The 22,175-nt window shown below is 47.8% G+C and overlaps 1 protein-coding gene across 3 annotated transcripts in view; it reads left to right on the forward strand.

Moving 5' to 3' along the window:
* The first annotated feature begins 14,952 nt into the window (after window positions 1-14,952).
* Window positions 14,953-22,175, forward strand: part of LOC135051049 (NF-kappa-B-activating protein-like) — a 75,958-nt gene continuing 68,735 nt past the window's right edge. For all 3 annotated transcript variants that reach the window (XM_063957236.1, XM_063957235.1, XM_063957237.1), the window contains exon 1: window positions 14,953-15,117. The gene's annotated coding sequence lies outside the window, so the exon portion shown is untranslated. The remainder of the gene's footprint in view (window positions 15,118-22,175) is intronic.

Here is a 22,175-nt window from a genome sequence, read left to right on the forward strand (position 1 = left end):
TTTCCAAATACCGATACACACAAAATTATTATTATTATGTTAATACCATATATTTCATAGGATATAAGGAAAAGTTAAAACAGGAAATTATGGGAGGAACCTCTAGTTAGATTAATTACACCATTACACCGAATCATTGTGGCCTTCCCACTAAATGTAATGAAAGTATCACAATGAATCAGATCCAAATGTTCTTTGATGTTTGGCCACTTACATGGCTCGACTTAGCTGGTTTAAATATATCCAGTTATTGCCAAATCATTGTGGCCTTCTCATTAGTAAAATTGTTAATTCACACATCTTCACCTTGCAAACGAGAGTTCTTTATTTTTGCTCTATTAGATTCCATCGAGAGTTATTCAACCTTCCTCCCCCATGTTTGGTTATAGTTATGTGTATGTGTGTGCTTTTGGTGACACTTAGTTGTGCCTACATACACACACACATACATATGTCTATGTCTACAAATCAGGGGCGTGCAGTGTGGTCAGTGGCTGGTGAGGCACTACAGCCATAATGTCCGCCGAATCCTGCCGATGACCCCTACCGTCGCCGAGCCAATGCCTCCTACTGCCTCTAGGCCGATGCCCACTGCCACCGCCAAATGCTTACAAACTCGCCCACCATCAACTGACCCAGTCTTCCACCACTAATTTGCATCTCACTTAGTGATGAGCGGGTTCAGTTCCTCGGAAACCGAACCCCCCGAACTTCACCCATTTTACACGGGTCCGAGGCATACTCGGATTCTCCCGTATGGCTCGGTTAACCCGAGCGCGCCTGAACGTCATCATCTCGCTGTCGGATTCTCGCGAGATTCGGATTCTATATAAGCAGCCGCGCGTCGCCGCCATTTTCACTCGTGCATTGGAAATGTTAGGGAGAGGACGTGGCTGGCGTCCTCTCCGTTTATTAATGTTGATGCAAATATTTGTGCTTATTGCTTAATTGTGGGGACTGGGGAGCAGCTGTATGATATAGGAGGAGTACAGTGCAGAGTTTTGCTGATCAGTGACCACCAGTTTTATCCGTTCTCTGTCTGAAAAACGCTCCATATCTGTGCTCAGTGTGCTGCATATATCTGTGCTCACACTGCTTTATTGTGGGGACTGGGGACCAGCAGTATTATATAGGAGGAGTACAGTGCAGAGTTTTGCTGACCAGTGACCACCAGTATTATACGTTGTCTGCCTGAAAAACGCTCCATATCTGTGCTCAGTGTGCTGCATATATCTGTGCTCACACTGCTTTATTGTGGGGACTGGGGACCAGCAGTATTATATAGGAGGAGTACAGTGCAGAGTTTTGCTGACCAGTGACCACCAGTAATATACGTTGTCTGCCTGAAAAACGCTCCATATCTGTGCTCAGTGTGCTGCATATATCTGTGCTCACACTGCTTTATTGTGGGGACTGGGGACCAGCAGTATTATATAGGAGGAGTACAGTGCAGAGTTTTGCTGACAGTGACCACCAGTATATATAGCAGTACGGTACGGAAGGCCACTGCTCTACCTACCTCTGTGTCGTCAAGTATACTATCCATCTAGATTCTATACCTGTGGTGCATTTTAGTTTTGCAGTTTGCTGACAGTGACCACCAGTATATATAGCAGTACGGTACGGAAGGCCACTGCTCTACCTACCTCTGTGTCAAGTATACTATCCATCTAGATTCTATACCTGTGGTGCATTTTAGTTTTGCAGTTTGCTGACAGTGACCACCAGTATATATAGCAGTACGGTACGGAAGGCCACTGCTCTACCTACCTCTGTGTCGTCAAGTATACTATCCATCTAGATTCTATACCTGTGGTGCATTTTAGTTTTGCAGTTTGCTGACAGTGACCACCAGTATATATAGCAGTACGGTACGGAAGGCCACTGCTCTACCTACCTCTGTGTCAAGTATACTATCCATCTAGATTCTATACCTGTGGTGCATTTTAGTTTTGCAGTTTGCTGACAGTGACCACCAGTATATATAGCAGTACGGTACGGAAGGCCACTGCTCTACCTACCTCTGTGTCGTCAAGTATACTATCCATCTAGATTCTATACCTGTGGTGCATTTTAGTTTTGCAGTTTGCTGACAGTGACCACCAGTATATATAGCAGTACGGTACGGAAGGCCACTGCTCTACCTACCTCTGTGTCGTCAAGTATACTATCCATCTAGATTCTATACCTGTGGTGCATTTTAGTTTTGCAGTTTGCTGACAGTGACCACCAGTATATATAGCAGTACGGTACGGAAGGCCACTGCTCTACCTACCTCTGTGTCATCAAGTATACTATCCATCTAGATTCTATACCTGTGGTGCATTTTAGTTTTGCAGTTTGCTGACAGTGACCACCAGTATATATAGCAGTACGGTACGGAAGGCCACTGCTCCACCTACCTCTGTGTCGTCAAGTATACCATCCATCTAGATTCTATACCTGTGGTGCATTTTAGTTTTGCAGTTTGCTGACAGTGACCACCAGTATATATAGCAGTACGGTACGGAAGGCCACTGCTCTACCTACCTCTGTGTCATCAAGTATACTATCCATCTAGATTCTATACCTGTGGTGCATTTTAGTTTTGCAGTTTGCTGACAGTGACCACCAGTATATATAGCAGTGTCGTCAAGTATACTATCCATCCATACCTGTGGTGCATTTCAGTTGTGCGCAGTATATATAGTAGTAGGCCATTGCTATTGATACTGGCATATAATTCCACACATTAAAAAATGGAGAACAAAAATGTGGAGGTTAAAATAGGGAATGATCAAGATCCACTTCCACCTCGTGCTGAAGCTGCTGCAACTAGTCATGGCCGAGACGATGAAATGCCATCAACGTCGTCTGCCAAGGCCAATGCCCAATGTCATAGTAGAGAGCATGTAAAATCCAAAAAACAAAAGCTCAGTAAAATGACCCAAAAAAAAATCAAAATTGAAAGCGTCTGATGAGAAGCGTAAACTTGCCAATATGCCATTTACGGCACGGAGTGGCAAGGAACAGCTGAGGCCCTGGCCTATGTTCATGGCTAGTGGTTCAGATTCACATGAGGATGGAAGCACTCATCCTCTCGCTAGAAAACTGCAGTGCCACTCCTAGATGGGCCAGGTGTTTGTGTCGGCCACTTGTGTCGCTTAGCTTAGTCACACAGCGACCTTGGTGCACCTCTTTTTTTCTTTGCATTATGTGCTGTTTGGGGACTATTTTTTTGAAGTGCCATCCTGCCTGACACTGCAGTGCCACTCCTAGATGGGCCAGGTGTTTGTGTCGGCCACTTGTGTCGCTTAGCTTAGTCACACAGCGACCTTGGTGCGCCTCTTTTTTTCTTTGCATCGTGTGCTGTTTGGGGACTAGTTTTTTGAAATGCCATCCTGCCTGACACTGCAGTGCCACTCCTAGATGGGCCAGGTGTTTGTGTCGGCCACTTGTGTCGCTTAGCTTAGCCATCCAGCGACCTCTGTGCAAATTTTAGGACTAAAAATAATATTGTGAGGTGTTCAGAATAGACTGAAAATGAGTGTAAATTATGGTTATTGAGGTTAATAATACTATGGGATCAAAATGACCCCCAAATTCTATGATTTAAGCTGTTTTTGAGGGTTTTTTGTAAAAAAAACACCCGAATCCAAAACACACCTGAATCCGACAAAAAAATTTCAGGGAGGTTTTGCCAAAACGCGTCCGAATCCAAAACACGGCCACGGAACCGAATCCAAAACCAAAACACAAAACCCGAAAAATTTCCGGTGCACATCACTAAATTCTCACTCCGATGCCGCCAATGCCCGCTGCCTGCCTGCTCATTGTGCTATATTGTACATTTTTATAGAAAAAAAAAATTAGTGTTTGGGACTGGGAAGGGAGGACATGAATGCAATTTTGTTGTCCAGGGCTTCCATTAACTTAATGGAGAAGGGTCTAAATGGGTTAAAAAAAATGCGTGGGGTCACCCCTCCTAAGTATAACCAGCCTCGGGCTCTTTGAGCCGGTCCTGGTTGTTTAAATACTGGGGTAAAAATTGGACAAGGGTTCCCCGTATTTAGACAACCAGCATCGGGCTCTTAGTCCGGTACTGGTTCCAAAAATATGGGGGACAAAAGATGTAGAGATCCCCCGTATTTTTAAACCAGCACTGGGCTCCACTAGCCAGAGAGACAATGCCACAGCTGGGGGACTTTTATGTAGGTCCCTGCGGCCGTGGCATTACCCCCCCCCCCCCCAACTAGTCACCTCTGGCCGGTGTTTCCTGGATGAGTGGGGACCCCTTAACTCAAAGGGTCTCCTCCTCCAGGCACCCAAGAGCCAGGGGTGAAGCCCCAGGCTGTCCCCAGCACCCCTGGGTGGTGGATGGGAGGCTGATAGCCATGTGTGTAAAAAAAGAATATTGTTTTTGTTGTGGAACTACAAGGCCCAGCAAGCCTCCCCCGCTTGCTGGTACTTGGAGAACCTCAAATACCAGCATGCGGGGAAATAATGTGCTCGCTGGTACCTGTAGTTCTACAACAAACAAATACCCAAATAAAAACACAACACACACTGTGAAAGTAAAAATTTATTAAAACACACGCACTCAGACATACTTACCTACATCCCACGCCGGTCACGTCCACTTATCCAGCAGAATCCAATAGGGTACCTGTAAAAATGATAGACAGATTACTTACCTACATCCAACGCCGATCACATCCACTTGTCCAGTAGAATCCAATAGGGTAGGGGGACCTGTAAAAATGAACATTATACTTACACATCCACAGGAGAGGGAGGGAGGGGGGAGAGAGAGAGAGAGTCACACAAATTAACCTGCTGCTGGAGGACGGAGCCGGCAGAGAAGGATGGGGAGAGCCACACATACTGCAGTCCCACCGCTGCTGGCTGTCAGGTGAGCAGGAGGATGGGGCCGGCGGGGGAGGACGGGGGGAGAGCCGCACGCTCCGCAGGGCCACTGCTACTGTCTGTGAGGGAGCAGGAGCCGGCGGAGGAGAACGGGGGGGGGGAGAGCCGCACACACTGCAGGCCCACCGCTGCTCCCCACTACCTCCAACGCCACTCACCGCCGAGACCCGCTGCCTCCAGCGCCGCGTGTGGGTGATTGGACAAGCGGATCCAGCCCTGGATCTGCTGTCCAATCACAGGTGCCTCGCTGACATGGGGGTGGTGTCCCTGTCAGAGAGGCACTTGTTTAAGTGCTGCTTTCCCTATATTTTTTAATGGGCTTTTACAGCCCAGTGCTGGGCCCCGCCCCCCGCTCTGTCCATGTTCCCATTATCCACGGGTGCCTCCCAAAGTACTTTAAGGACTAAACTTATTAGAATAAAATAAAGAAGATACTTATGACACAGAATATGTGTCATAAGTATCTTCTTTTTATTATTTTAATAATTAATCACAGGGGAGGCAGTGCCTCCCATGACTGCACGTCCCTGCTACAAATAGTACTTATACACCATATGCAATGTGATTAGCTCTCCTTAGTACAATAATCCTTGCATCACCTTAAAATTAGAGTAGTAGTAAGCTCTTTCTCCCTCTCTGTTTTTTAAGCTCCCGATAATCTGGGAAACCTATTTACCTCACTATATCTCTATATATGTAATTTAAGATATGTCTGCATCAAAACCTAGAATGGTGTAATTAATCTAACTAGAGGTTCCTCCCATAATTTCCTGTTTTAACTTTTCCTTATATCCTATGAAATATATGGTATTAACATAATAATAATTTTGTATGTATCGGTATTTGGAAAAATGTATACAGGTATATGTAAATCGAACCTGTAGGGTCGAGTCATCTACTTTGGTGCTCTCTTGAATTAGGCCATTAAGCTATTGGAATGCTCGGACATAAAGAAAATATACTGGGTTATATTGTGCAATTTAAGTTATGCTATGTCTGCTACACAACACAAACTGGTATAAATAATGTAGCCAATTAGAAAGTCTCTTCACATATTCTTTTTTCTTTTTCTTTTCTTTTTTGGGTTGACAAAATAACAAAACCATAATTTTACCCACACTTGTTTTTTTAGAAAATGTCATGAGAACCAAACCTACGGGGTTAATTTGTCTATACTGATGTTCTCCAGCATTAGCCCACCAGACTATCTGAGCTCTTGGCTCTAAATGATCATATTAGGTTGCCTTTGAAGTATATTGTGCAATGTTCCGGATCGATGCAATATATACAGTATATAATCTTAATGTATATTTTTATGTTCTTAATATCTTAAACATTCTTTCTTTTTTAATTTAATCTTCTGATGAAGCTCCTTATAAGGAGACTTTTTGATTGATGATAAAAAAGGTTGTTTCATTTTTATTCATACTGATTGTGTTTTAAAAACCTGGATAAGGCATCAAATTAATTACCTGTTTATTCTACACCTGTTATTTAATGGACAATGCCTTTTGATTGGATGGCCTCTGTATAAATATCTTCCAAAGTGGACACTGAGTATACCTTCTGATGAAACCGCTACTCTACCTATAGTGGAGAAACGCGTCAAGGAATTTGCATTTTCTCCGTGGAAATCAACTTATATTTATCCGTCACCACTTTGCGCTGTGCTGCCCACATCCAGCTCTCTCCCCCAGTCTGCAAATCAGGCTCCACATCACTGCCGGAGACGTCCGGCTGTGCACCCATGGTTCATCAGCGCACACTGGGTAAGCCTGCAGGGGAGACGGGGACACCACTGAACAGCAATAGATGGGAGTTTGGAAACACTTCTAACAGCGGTGAGCTTAAATTTAAGTGGTATTGGACTGCTACGGTACACCTTTTAACAATTAAAAGCTACTTGTGACATTAACGTTACACTAGGATTCCGGACTTGCTCAGTAATTATTGGCTAAATAGCCTAATCTGGACCTTTTAACATGAGCAATTGAGTCATTTATTTCCACGAGAGATGTCCATTTGATATGGTTTTTAATTATTTAATTTTTTAAATTGATATATCTTATTATTATAAAATTGTGCATTGTCATTCTATTCTTTATTGTCTAAATAAATTAGATAATTATGATTATCTAGCGCTCCCTGTGTGCACATGTATGTATACATTATTGTAATTTCACGTTCAGAAACAGCCAGGGCACCCGGTCAGGCTTGGCCATTTTGTGACAGGTGAAGCACAGGCGGCTGGCAGAGATGCAGGAATCAGGGAGTACCCAGCAGGGGGCAAAGCAGTCTGTCTGGCCAAGGGGCTGGCCGGGAAAAAGGTGGCATGATGGTGGCCCCCAACAGGTGGGCCAGGGGCATAAGGGCCCACAGGCTGGTCAGCTTATATGTCTAAGCCAGACAGAGGAACAAGGGAGCCAGGTGCCAGCAAGTGAGGAGGGCGCCTGTGCAGCAGTGACAAGTTCAGTGCGAAGCAAATACCTGAACTGGCAGGTTTGGGGCCAAGGCAGTCAAGGTGCCCCCAGCCATCCTGGGTAGGGAAGCGAGACTTCCACAGGAAGTCCACAAGAGAGAGCGCGGCAGTGCCAATTAGTGGGAAGCGCTAGGCTGCATGCCAGGAGAACCAGCAGCTTCTTGATCGCTGATGGATAAGAGGTGAAAGGTGCCAGTGGGGGTCACTGCGCAAGGGTAACGGCCCAATGCAACAGCCATTCATTTGGGAGGTAACGATGTGGGGGACACAAAGTCCCTTGATATGGTAAGAAGGATTGGGATTGGCACTGACCTAGCATGGGCCAAAGGGCATTGGCAAGCAGCTAACATTGTGTGGTCTAGCATCATCCCCAGGCTGTCCTGACACGGTGTGCAAAAGGGGGATGCCATAGGGAGGACCAGGAAGACCGTCAATGTTGCAGTGAGTAAGTACGTGAGGGCACTGGGAGGAAAGGTCATCAGTCAGAAGGTCAAGTGCATGTTCAGGGCAGATGGGAGGCATCTGTCGGACGTTGGCTTTGACTTGTTCAACGATGCATTGCAAAATGCAGGGGAAGTCTAGGGAAGGGCGGTTTGCAGCGTGGGGGGTTTCGGTACTCGGGCAGGCCCGAGAACCTCAGTGGCAGGAAGAAGCGGTGCGCAAGGCAGGTGGAGAAGGGGAGCCAGCTGAGGTTGCAGATTCACCGTTGGCGAGAAACCGCATGCCAGGCTCCAGCTGTCATCGTCGGGCCGTCGGCTGCGCACCAGGCCAGAATGATCGGGGGGGGGGGGGGGGCTCCATAGCGGAGGCATTACTGAGGGCCTACGGCATAGGTATGTGGCACGCCCGCTCATAAATCAATGATGGGCATTGATAGGGTTTTGTGCCTTGCCCAGCGTTCTCTGTCCCTACCCTGCAAAATGTCAAATGTAAATAAGGTATAAAACTGTGGCCAATGATTCAATCCCAGATCTTGTCTCCGGGTATGATTTCAGTAGAGGAGATATTGAGGTTGGTTTAGCAGGGTCGCAGCAGGCCACCCTCTCTCCCTCATGAACCAGGGCAGCTTCGCAGGACTCTTGCTAACATACAATTTCATATTAGGGCAAGAGACAGACACGCTAGACAAGAGAAATGAATGAAAAATAATAAGAAAAAATGATATAATACGCCATGTAAAAATAAAGATACTTTAGTAATGTGTTCATGTGTATTACAGTAGTGCAGATGCAGAGAAGCGTGCTCTGGGCGTCACAACGAGCGTGGAAAGCCGTGATCACAAGCGCTGATGTGGTTCCTCATGTACTTTATGCAAGTGACTGTTAGAAACATGGCGCATAGTTGCAGACATACAAACTTATCAGGGAAGACATGAAAGATCCGTACACGTAACGTCTTTGCTGTCGGAGAAGGAGAGGAAGGTGGAGAATCAGACTGGGACATCCGCGACCTGGGGAAATCCTTAGATCGGTTATACATTGAGGACATCTTGCTCCAATAAAAGTCTCGAGCAGTTTCCAGAGTCGCCTTCCTTATGGGCAAAAATGATGAAACTGTGCAGTCACAGTGTCACACAGTGTAGGATGCTAGTAAACAACTCAGCTCGTATACAGCATAAAAAAAGGAGAATTTCAATTAAACCAACCCTGAAACGTCTAAAAATAAATAAAATAAGAGGTGAGAGCAGGGAACAGGAGCTATGCGACAATGTGAAAGAAATAGGACGAGACTGGTAAGGATGGAGAGGCCGACTTACCGGCGCCCCCACCTGGGGGCCAACCAATAACTGAGACAAGACTACGTAATTTTGGGCAAATTAAATCGGTCACAGCTTTATTTATTAATCACTTAAACACAACAAACCAGATCGCAGGGCAAGAGGGGAAGCATTGCGTAAAGGCTTTATCAATGCTGTACCACCTGGGGCGTGCCCGTCCCAACCTTGTAGGTACGCGACCACGCCAGCTACCATCCGCACAGCACTCTGACCTGGCACGCAACCCGTATGGCCCATGCCGCATTGTTGCTGGAACCAGGCGTGCGGCCACCTATTGGTAATTATGCGTGGCATTCTGACAATCCCCTACTTTTATGCCTTGTGTACCACTCCCTCCCCGCCACCCGAAGTCCCCTTGACCGGGGGACCGAAGCCCCACCCTGCGGCTACCACCATAACCCTTCCAGGGCATCCTGCACAGCGTTCTTGAATATGTCCAGGCCTATGCTGGACAGGTGCACACCATCGCTCCTGTATAAACCTCTGCACCTTACGGCCAAGTCATGCTGAATGGTGCTTCCGCCACTGGCTGTGACCAACTTACTGATGGCTGCAATTACCTTTTTTCTGGCCCTGTCAATTCCTGACCCCACCCTGGCTCCCCTCCAAGTTAATCTCGGGATGATTTTTGACCATATTATGTGTACGTTGCCCCACTGCCCCTTTATCCAAGCAATGTCTTCCCGGGCAAGCTTAATAATATCTAGTGACTTGATCTTACCGAGGTCATTTCCATCAAGGTGAAACACAATCGCGACGGGCCGGCCCGACTCCCGTTCGGCCTTGCACAAGGCCTCTCTGGCCTGAACCCATGACATACCCTTGCGGCCGAACCAGAATACTGTTCCCGTCTCCTGCTGCAGTCCCAGCTGCCGCCCATATGGCCTGCCCGCAGCCCGTTCCGCTCCCCACTGTACGTACGAATGCCCAATGATCCACACCCGCTTCTTCCTACCAATTTCTGTGAAACATGAGGGGGGGGGGGGAGGATGTCATCAGCAGCTTACAAAAATTAATCTTGTGGTGGCGTCGCAACCATGGGTTTGACATACGCCTCCACCTTCCTAGCCCTTTTACCTTTTCCACTGACCGACCATGACAGGCCGCAGATGTTGCTGCGCTGATTCTGAAAGAGTGGGTTCTGATTTTTTTGGCATCCCAGCCCAAACCCGTGATGCATCTCTTAAAGACTGCTTTGAATTGGTACCTGGTGAGTGCCGCCCTATCCACGTGAATGAGGAAATTCTCGCCCCCTGCCGGCCTAACTTCTGCAAAATTACGCGCCGCGACAAATGTGCAAACTGCTGCGTCCTGGTGCCTGGACAGCTGGATCCATCTCCCTTTTCCTCCCTGGTCCGTCTTTGACTTGTGGATCCTGCACAATACCCTGCCCTCGCTCAATACTACATTCTTGAATAGCAGCCCAGAACTCTCTGCCCTATTTCACTCTGCCACAAGCTCTCCCACTCTGAACGCTCCACTAAACGCCATAGTAAATGCTGCCCTGAAAAGCGCCACTTCGTACTTGTTGCCGCACACCCCAGGCAGGGAGTGGCTAATCGTGGTGAGCCTATCTATTGTTACCGGCTCGTGCGTGTCCGGCTTCCTTGGCTCGGCTCTGGCCCAACCTCTCATGACGGTGCGCATGACAAATGCCTTAGTGTGGTCCCCTTTGCCATGTAATTTGGAAAAGAAAGATATGCCCGCCAGCATGGCGTTGGCTGTGGCTTTTGATGCCCGCTCCTGCCTCATCTTTCACAGAAAAGACAGTAAGTGCCGGAGTGGATCCAGCCCCTCCGACCTGCCCCTCCCCTGGAACTGCCGTCTCACCCATGCTGCCCTGTAGGCTCTCCACGTCTTAGGCGCCAGGGACATTTCCACCAACTCGCTTATATCGGCTCGACTATCTGCCAAAGATGAGAGGGGCATGTTAAGCCTGTTTCTCGCGTAAACGGCTTTGCTGCCCTACATAGCTCCCATTTCTGTCGCGACAATGCATCTGCAATCACATTCTGTTCCCCTGGCAGGTGCTTCGCCCTGAATGCGATGTTGTGCCAGAGGCATGCCGCCACTAGGCTTCGCAGCAATCTAATTACCGGGGGCGATGAAGCCGACTGATTGTTTATGGCTTGTACCACGCCCATGTTGTCGCACCAGAACAGCATGGATCTGTTGGCCAGCCTGCAGCCCCAGATGCAGGCGGCTACCACAATGGGGAATAGCTCTAATGCTGCCAAGTTTTTAGTGAGGCCTTTTCCCTCCAACTGTCTGGCCATGTCTCCGCACACCACTCCCCCTGCAAATAAGCTCCAAAACCCATGGCCCCAGCTGCATCTGTGAATAACTCCAATGTGTGGTTAGACTGGCTGGAGCTGGGCCAAATGCGCACGCCATTGAACTGCAGCAAGAAATCTTCCCATACCAACAAATCCTCTCTCAACTTCCTATTGATGCGGATGAGGTGATGCCTTTTCTTCACCCCCCGTGGCCCTCTCTAAAAGCCTCTTGAAAATCCTGCCCATGGGGATTACCCGGCAGGCGAAGTTGAGCAAGCATAAGAAAGATTGCATCCTCTCTAGGGCAGTGACGTGCAGTGAGGTCAGTGACTGGTGAGGCACTGACTGATGGCGGCGGCACCCCCCTCCCACCACACACACACACCTATACCCCAGCCCTGCACCCAGCAACCTCCCTTATGCACCCATACTTGCACCCAACCCTACCCCAGTCACAGTGGTGTAGCTAGAAATTTTTCTCCCCCAAGCCATAACATTCTCTGGTGCCCCCCCATAATTGGCACTAGTAAAGTGATGAATCTGTGCGCGCCATCGGCGCGCACCACAAAAAGGGGCGTGGCCGTGCCAAAATGGGTGTGGCTTTGCATAAAGGGCGTGGTATTGGAGGAAAATACTACCTTATACCCCAGTTTTGCAACCTGCAGGAAAAAAAATATAATCCTGATTCATGCACCTTACGTTATTTGTAATTTTTCCTCCTTATAGTAATGCCCAGTATACATTATGCCACATACTGCAATGGCTCTTAAACATTATGCCACACACCATAATGCCCCCAACACATTATGCCACACACCATAATGCCTGTGACACATTATGACACGCATCGCAATGCCCGTTATACATTATGCTACACACTGCAATGACCCTGATACATTATACCACATACCACAATGCCTGCGATATAGTATACCACACACCGTAATGCCTGTGACACATTATGACACACACCGCAATGCCCGTTATACATTATGCTACACACTGCAATGACCCTGATACATTATACCACATACCACAATGCCTGCGATATAGTATACCACACACCGTAATGCCTGTGACACATTATGACACACACCGCAATGCCCGTTATACATTATGCTACACACTGCAATGACCCTGATACATTATACCACATACCACAATGCCTGTGATATAGTATACCACACACCGTAATGCCTGTGACACATACCGCAATGCCCGTTATACTCTATGCCACACACCGCAATGCCCATTATACATTATGCCACAAACTGCAATGCCCCGAGATATTATATCACATACCACAATGCCCGTGATACATTATGACACCGCAATGTCCGTGATACATTATGCCACACACTGCAATGTCCGTGATACATTATATCACACACTGCAATGACCCTGAGACATTATACCACATACCACAATGCCTGTGATATAGTATACCACACACCGTAATGCCTGTGACACATTATGACACACACCGCAATGTCCGTGATACATTATGCCACACACCGCAATGCCCGTGATATAGTATACCACATACCACAATGCCTGTGATATAGTATACCACACACCGTAATGCCTGTGACACATTATGACACACACCGCAATGTCCGTGATACATTATGCTACACACCGCAATGCCCATTACACATTAAGTCCTACAGTAAGGCTTCTAATTACTTTTAAATTACCTGCTCGCTGCCAGGGGTGTCATGCTCTTGGTTCCATGCACGGTGCCAGGGGTTTTCATGCTCAGGGTGTCATGCTTGTTGCCAGGGGTTTCATGCGCTGGGTGTTATGCTTGTTGCCAGAGGTATCATGTGCTGGGTGTCAAGTGTGTTGCCAGGGGGTAATATTTGTTGCCAGGGTTTCATGCACTGGGTGTCATGCTCGTTGCTAGGGGGTAATGCTTGTTGCCAGGGATTTCATGAGCTGGGTGTTGTGCTTGTATCCAGGGGGGTAATGCTTGTTGCTAGGCCTGTGCTCCCAGTGCCATATATGCCCCTACTTCCAGATATTCCCCCACTGGGTGTGCATATGGGGCACTGGGGGCATATGTGTATCCAGTGCCAGATACACATATGCCCCCAGTGCCCCATATGCACCCCCAGTGCCAGGTACACATATACCCCCTGTGCCAAATATGCCCCCACCCCCAGTGCCAAGTACACATATACCCCCCAGTGCCAAATATGCCCCCCCCCCTCCCAGTGCCAGGTACACCACCCTCCTCCCCGGGCTCCCCCGCTGCTGTGCTGTTTTGGGAAGGACACGGAGGGCACAGCATGCACCTCTCCTGTGTGTCCCTCTAGAGTCTCCGGCAGCAGCAGCGTGTCTGTTAAATGAAGTGCCGGTTCGTGAGCCAATCAGAGCTCACGAACCGGCACTTCATTTAACAGACACGCCGCTGCCACCGCAGCCCTGCGCCTCCAAGCGATTGTAGTGGCTGCGGGGCCCTAGTTACTCCACTGCCCAGTCACCTTTCCCCTCCCAGTTTATGTTGCAGCAGTGGGTCTGTCTGGGTCCCGTTCTGACTGTGCAGGAGCCGAATCTGCATGTCTGCATGAGCACTGGAAGGGGGGGGGGGGGGGGGCTGCCAGACGATGAGGAGCCAGCTACACGAGGAGCAAGCAGAGGCAAACGCAGAATTTGTTGAGGTTTCCACATACAAAAACACACACATATATATATACACACAAACATATACTGTATATATTTAAAAATAAATGACTAGCACTCCGTACAGCAATATAATGATGCCCAGGTGCCCGCCACACTGCAAAGATAATGATGTACATAACCAGGCTGGAGGCAATCACAGGATGTGTTAATGTTTAAAAAAAATGCTACTTGCACCACTCTTTTACTCCAAAGTTTAAGTTCCTTTTTTATACATTAACAAGTCCAGTGCCGAGTGTCTGTATAACACAGTATAGCTAAACTTACACTTGTTGTGTCTCAGGCAGAAGCAGGACAAGACCGTGCTGAGGATGAGAACGGGGCAAGGCACGCGGTAGTATTAGGCTCCGCCCACTCGTGATGCCGCGATTCGCGGGTATATGAGGGGGCGGAGCCAAAATACCGGGAGGGGCGTGGCTGCGATTGCGGGCCCACAGACAGCTTTTTAAAAGAAAATTGTCCTGTCAGGGGGGTTTCTGAGTACCCAGAAACCCCCCCTACGTGCGCTAGTGAGCTGCAGGTCCGCTGACAGGCATCTCGGTATAGTTGGGGGCGTGGCCTAATCACAGACTGTGCCAACGCCCCTTAAAAAAAAAAACACAGCAGCAGGTACCGCAAGCCTGCAGAGTAGAGATTATGCAGCGGGCCACTGGTATTTCATCCAGACATGCCGACAGACAAATCCGTCCCTGGCTGACACTATCTCTCTAACTCCCACTGTACAGCACTGACAGTGACAGCCGGACACAGTCACTGTCAGTGCTGAATCTGGTGTCCAATCGCATCTGCTTTCAGTGCAGGGGCGTGCTTTCATATGGGCTGAAAGCACGTCCCTGCACTGAGGCACTTGTATAGGTGCCGCTTACAGTGATTTTCTTAATAGGCTTTTACAGCCATCAGCTCGGCCATGCCCCCTGACCACCCCCTGCTTCCGGCAACTTTTAATTGGCAGCGGGAGGCACCGCTCTCGGTGCCTCTGAAATCATCTTAAACAGGTATTTTCTCTGAAAAAGATTATCATAATATAAAGAAGATACTTATAACACAGAATATATGTCATAAGTATCTTCTTTGTATTATTTGAATCACTAATGACAGGGGAGGCACTGCCTACCCTGACTGCACGTCCCTGCTCTAGGGTAGGGGATGCAAATGGGCCCGCCATTCTATCCAGAGACAGCTCCTTTACAATCTTCTTGCGCACTGCTTCTGGCTGCGCACTGATGGAATGCAGGTTCCTGCTGCAAGCGCTTGGGGTAACCACCTTTTTTTATCGGGATCCTAAACCCCCATTGGAACCCCTCCTGCAGCAACTTGGCTTCCGAATGCTTGGGGTACCGGGATAGCCACTCCCGGATTCCCCCTAGCCTCACTGGGCTAGTTGCCTTTGTCAGGTACAGGCGCTCCGGATACCTTCTCTCCCTGCTTTCCCGTCTGCTTATAGCACTCTTTTGCCAGATGGTTCCCACTACAGAGTGTGCAGGCGTGCTTGAATCTACAGGCGGTTCTGGTGCACTGCACATCGTTAAAGGCATAACACTTAAGCTTGTCCTGTCTGGGCGTGTTAGGCCTCCCTGTCGGCTTATGCGACGTACTGCCTTTATCGCCTCCACCTCTCGCCTGCGCCTTAAACCACAGATCGATGTCTCTTGTGCCAAACTTAATGGGTTTCTGCCCCTACGCCCTAAGCCTAAACGCTTCATCGTATCTACGCCATGCCTGCCCCCCATGATCCTTGTAAATAGTATAGATGAGGTTGACGTACTTCATCATATTCATGGCCATATCCGGGTATGCCTGTATGTAACAGCCAGAGTAAGCTAACATACCACTTACCCAATGCTCGACTGTCTTATAGGACTCTTTTTGCCACCCTCCTTTTTTGCTGCATCTTTCCTTGTCCCTCAAGCCTTCCTCGGTAAGGGAGCATATATCAATGAAATCTCCCTTTTCAATTTCCTTCCTGAGCAGCATGGGCATATGCGCATCCAGCGCGCTTAGTTTGTGATCTAATGCTCCTCCCTGGTGCAAGAATTCTAACTTAGCTATCCCAACCTGACCCATCTTACTCAATGCAGTGTCTGCCCCTGAGGCTGACAATCTTTTCCTTTTACAACTAGCCCCAGCTGAGCGCAACTGCTCCTTCAGGACCCTGTAGGACTCGTCGTCCCCTGAATCAGACGCGCTGTCGCCTCCCTTGCTGACCTGCGCACTTGCGCTACCACTATCTTCGGCCTGTGTGCCACTGCTGGCTACTTGAACCGCTGTACTTTGAACAAGACTAGTGTTATCACTGTGCGGCTTGCCCACGCTATCCACATTGGCAAACCCACTTTGCATTTCATAACCCTGAGTCAACATGTTATCGACAGAGTGCACATTATAAACATGATTCATCTCACCGTTCCCTTGTGACGAGTCGGTAGGTCTCTGCGCCGTGCTTGCCTGGGCGCCGGCCGCCGTCGGAGCCTGTGCTGCACTTGCGATGGCGCTCGGCTGCGCTGCTGCCCCGCCGTACGATGCGTGGGCCATGCCGCTCTTGGATGCGCTGTATCCCGCCTGGTTTCCTCCTCTGGCTTGCGTCAGGAGAGTCTGCAATGGGTCTCCCTGGTCGAACTGCTCTTGACCTCCTCGCTGCATGTGTCCATTGACCTCAATAATAGCCCTCTGCCTTCTTGCCGCAGCCCCTGGTGTCTCCCGTTGCACCTCCACCCTTGCGATTAACAGCTGCCTGCTGGCAGAGGCTGATAGTTCCTGGTACGACCTTCTTGGGGGTGAGGTGTACCGGGGGGAGCATGTGAGATAATCCTGTAGCCCCCATAGCGACCCCTTGTCCACGGTGCCCCCCCCCCCCCCCCCCGCGCTGCCCACTAATGTCTGTGCCTCTAGGGGTAAAACCAGGGTGATGTGCGGGGCTGTTATACCTCTGAGTCTCTGCTATGAACACCCATTTCCCCCGTGTTTCTGACGACTGCGGCTGGCTTCTACTCTCTTCCATGCGCCTCGAGTCATGTCTGTTACTTGGCCGGATGGGGGGCGAGAGTTGCTGCGGCTGTGTTTCTACGGGAGAGGGGTTATATCCCTGCTGCAACATGCGGGGCCTCTGCTCCTCCACCCCTGACTCTGGACAGTCTGATTCGGTGGCCTCCGGTAATAAGTCCACCAGCATGCGCTGGTAATAACCCTCCCCCGCTGCAGCTGTTACCCCGGGTGATGGCGACCTCTGCTGCCTGTGCGCTCTTGCTGAGGACTTACCTGTATCCCTTTGTTTCCTGCTGCTGGGCCTCCGACCACCAGATGGCGCTCTCGAGCTCCTCTGCCTGTGACTTGGCTGCCCGCTTGAACGTCAGGAAGTCCTGCTGTGCTCCGGCATCCCGTCCTCCCTGTAACGTGTCGGGAGCGCCCTCCTCCTCTCCGGTCGCTTGGCTCTGCTCCTCTGTACCTCCATGCTTCCTGGGTGGCTGCTCCCGGTGACCCCGAATTATGCGGCCATGCGTTTGGTCTCCCGGTCACCGCTGCGGGAGAAAGCCTTTCAGCAGCTGCGTGACTTTTGCAGCCCTGATCCGCCTGCCGTTGCCGGAGAGCCCCGCTGTCTGTGTACTGGTGCTGGGATGCCTGCTGCTACCGTTGGCACTGTGTGTCCTGACGGGCTGTGAGGTAAGAGGGCCCTCTCCTCCCCTTTCAGCACGTTTTAACTAGAGATGAGCGGGTTCGGTTCCTCTGAATCCGAACCCGCCCGAACTTCAGGTTTTTTACACGGGTCCGAGCAGGCTCGGATCTTCCCGCCTTGCTCGGCTAACCCGAGCGCGCCCGAACGTCATCATCACGCTGTCGGATTCTCGCGAGGCTCGGATTCTATCGCGAGACTCGGATTCTATATAAGGAGCCGCGCGTCGCCGCCATTTTCACACGTGCATTGAGAGTCATAGGGAGAGGACGTGGCTGGCGTCCTCTCCGTTTAGAGAAGAGAGAGACACAGTATTTTGGGGAGCATTATTAGGAGGAGTACTACTATACTGTATACTACTATACTACTTGCTGAAGTGATATTTATAGATTAGATAATAGATAGTGTGACTGTAAGTGTATTATCTGACTTGTGGGGGAGACACTGACAGTGGGGAGCAGTTAGAGTCTGAGAGCAGGACTCAGGAGTACATATAACGTACAGTGCACACTTTTGCTGCCAGAGTCAGTGCCACACTGCCATTGTTGTGACCACACTGACCACCAGTATAATAATATATTTTGTGATTGTCTGCTTAGGCCTCGGAGTACTAGTTGCAAGTTGCAACGTGACCTGAAGTGACCACCAGTTTAATAATCAATCACCACCAGTTTAATATATATATATATATATATATATATATATATATAATTGTATAGAATATATATATATATATATATATATATATATATATTGTATACCACCTACCCGTGGTTTTTTTTTTTTTCATTCTTCTTTATACATACTACTATAGTAGCTTACTGTAGCAGTCTGCGGTGCTGTGCTGACCTGACAGTGTCCAGCAGGTCCGTCATCAGTCATTACATAATAAATATATATAGTACCTGTCCGGCTGCAGTACTAGTGATATTAGATTGATTTCATCTCATTATCAATAATTTATCATCCAGTCTAGACTCTATATTAGCAGCAGACACAGTACGTTAGTCCACGGCTGTAGCTACCTCTGTGTCGGCACTCGGCAGTCCATCCATAATTGTATACCACCGCACCTACCCGTGGTTTTTTTTTTTTCTTTCTTCTTTGTACATACTACTATAGAGTATAGTAGCTTACTGTAGCAGTCTGCGGTGCTGCTGAGCTGACAGTGTCCAGCAGGTCCGTCATCAGTCATCATTACCTAATAAATATATTATCTACCTGTCCGGCTGCAGTACTAGTGATATTATATATACATACATATATATATTGATTTCATCTCATTATCAATCATCCAGTCTATATTAGCAGCAGACACAGTACGTTAGTCCACGGCTGTAGCTACCTCTGTGTCGGCACTCGGCAGTCCATCCATAATTGTATACCACCTACCCGTGGTTTTTTTTTTTCTTTCTTCTTTGTACATACTACTATAGTATAGTAGCTTACTGTAGCAGTCTGCGGTGCTGCTGAGCTGACAGTGTCCAGCAGGTCCGTCATCAGTCATCATTACCTAATAAATATATTATCTACCTGTCCGGCTGCAGTACTAGTGATATTATATATACATACATATATATATATTGATTTCATCTCATTATCAATCATCCAGTCTATATTAGCAGCAGACACAGTACGTTAGTCCACGGCTGTAGCTACCTCTGTGTCGGCACTCGGCAGTCCATCCATAATTGTATACCACCTACCCGTGGTTTTTTTCTTTTCTTTCTTCTTTGTACATACTACTATAGTATAGTAGCTTACTGTAGCAGTCTGCGGTGCTGCTGAGCTGACAGTGTCCAGCAGGTCCGTCATCAGTCATCATTACCTAATAAATATATTATCTACCTGTCCGGCTGCAGTACTAGTGATATTATATATACATACATATATGTATTGATTTCATCTCATTATCAATCATCCAGTCTATATTAGCAGCAGACACAGTACGTTAGTCCACGGCTGTAGCTACCTCTGTGTCGGCACTCGGCAGTCCATCCATAATTGTATACCACCTACCCGTGGTTTTTTTTTTTCTTTCTTCTTTGTACATACTACTATAGTATAGTAGCTTACTGTAGCAGTCTGCGGTGCTGCTGAGCTGACAGTGTCCAGCAGGTCCGTCATCAGTCATCATTACCTAATAAATATATTATCTACCTGTCCGGCTGCAGTACTAGTGATATTATATATACATACATATATATATATATTGATTTCATCTCATTATCAATCATCCAGTCTATATTAGCAGCAGACACAGTACGTTAGTCCACGGCTGTAGCTACCTCTGTGTCGGCACTCGGCAGTCCATCCATAATTGTATACCACCTACCCGTGGTTTTTTTTTTCTTTCTTCTTTGTACATACTACTATATTTATTTATTTATTATTATTTATTAGCAGTTTCTTATATAGCGCAGCATATTCCGTTGCGCTTTACAATTAGAACAACAATTATAGAACAAAACTGGGCAAAGACAGACAGACAGACAGACAGAGGTAGGAAGGCCCTGCTCGCAAGCTTACAATCTATAGGGAAATAGGCATTGATACACAAGGATAGATGCTACCTGTCACATAATGGTTCCCCAGGTTGCTAGGTTCTTATATGATATGATCACCCAGCAATGTTGGAAGACAAAATGTGAGTTTATGTGGACTGTACAGAGGGGATGTAACTTGATAGGGAAGCTGTGAAGGTTATGTGTGTGGGTCTGAAATTTGGTAGGCTTGTCTGAAGAGATGAGTTTTCAGAGAACGTTTAAAGGTTTGGAGACTAGAGGAGAGTCTTATTGTGCGTGGGAGTGCATTCCACAGAGTGGGTGAAGCCCGGGTAAAGTCCTGTAATTTTGAGTGGGAACAGGTAATACATGTGGATGAGAGACGCAGATCTTGTGCAGAGCGGAGAGGTCTGGTAGGGAGATATTTTGAGATGAGTGAGGAGATGTATGATGGTGCAGTTTGGTTAATAGCCTTGTATGTAAGTAAAAGTATTTTATATTTGACACGGTAGAATACCGGTAACCAATGGAGGGACTGACAGAGCGGATCAGCAGATGAAGAACGTCTGGCGAGGAAGATTAGCCTCGCAGCTGCATTTAAAATGGATTGAAGTGGTGATAGCCTATGTTTGGGAAGACCAGTAAGGAGACTATTACAATAATCAATGCGGGAGATGATGAGTGCATGGATTAGAGTTTTTGCAGTGTCTTGTGTAAGATAAGGGCGTATTTTGGATATGTTTTTAAGGTGCATGTAACATGATTTAGAGACAGATTGAATGTGTGGAACAAAGGACAGTTCAGAGTCAAGGGTGACACCTAGGCAACGAGCTTGTGGGGTGGGGTGGATAGTTGCATTGTCAACAGTTATAGAGATATCAGGTTGGTAACTACTCTTAGCTGGTGGGAAAATAATTAATTCGGTTTTGGAAATGTTGAGTTTGAGGTGGCGAGATGACATCCAAGATGAAATGGCAGACAGGCATCCAGTGACACGAGCCAATACTGGTGGTGACAAATCTGGGGAGGATAGGTAGATTTGAGTATCATCAGCATACAAATGATACTGAAATCCAAAGGAGCTGATTAGTTTACCAAGAGAGGAGGTATAAATTGAGAAAAGCAGAGGACCTAAGACTGAGCCTTGCGGTACTCCAACTGATAGAGGTAGAGAAGAGGAGGTAGAATCAGAGAAGTGAACACTGAAAGAGCGATTAGATAGGTAGGATGAGAACCAAGAAAGGGCTGTGTCCTGAAGACCTAGGGATTGTAGTGTTTGTATGAGAAGAGAGTGGTCAACAGTGTCAAAAGCAGCAGAGAGATCTAGAAGAATAAGTAGTGTGTAATGGCCTTTTGATCTAGCAGTGACTAGATCATTCACTACTTTGGTCAGTGCCGTCTCTGTGGAGTGTTGGGCACGAAAGCCTGACTGAAGTGGATCCAATAAGTTGTGCGAGTTAAGAAAGTGTGTAAGGCGAGTGTAGGCAAGCCTCTCAAGTAGCTTGGAGGGACTGGGTAGCTGAGAAATGGGACGGTAGTTAGAGAGTGTGTTTGGGTCAGAGTTGTGTTTTTTTAGAATGGGAGTAATGACTGCATGTTTAAACAGAGAGGGAAAGATACCAGTAGAGAGAGAGAGATTACAGATTTTAGTTAAGGTTGGGATAAGCACAGGAGACAAAGTTTTACTGACCTGTGAGGGTATAGGATCAAGAGGAGAGGTAGTGGAGTAGGAGGATGAAAAGAGTGTTGATACTTCATCTTCACTTGTGGGATCAAATGAAGAGAAAGTGCCAGAGGGTTCAGGTAGGGAATTGAGCAGGTCACTGGCTGAGTTAGAGCATACCATTTCATCTCGGATTTTATCAATCTTATCCTTGAAGTA

This window comes from Pseudophryne corroboree, chromosome 2 (genome assembly GCF_028390025.1).
Source record: "Pseudophryne corroboree isolate aPseCor3 chromosome 2, aPseCor3.hap2, whole genome shotgun sequence".
In the NCBI taxonomy this organism is placed as follows: domain Eukaryota; kingdom Metazoa; phylum Chordata; class Amphibia; order Anura; family Myobatrachidae; genus Pseudophryne; species Pseudophryne corroboree.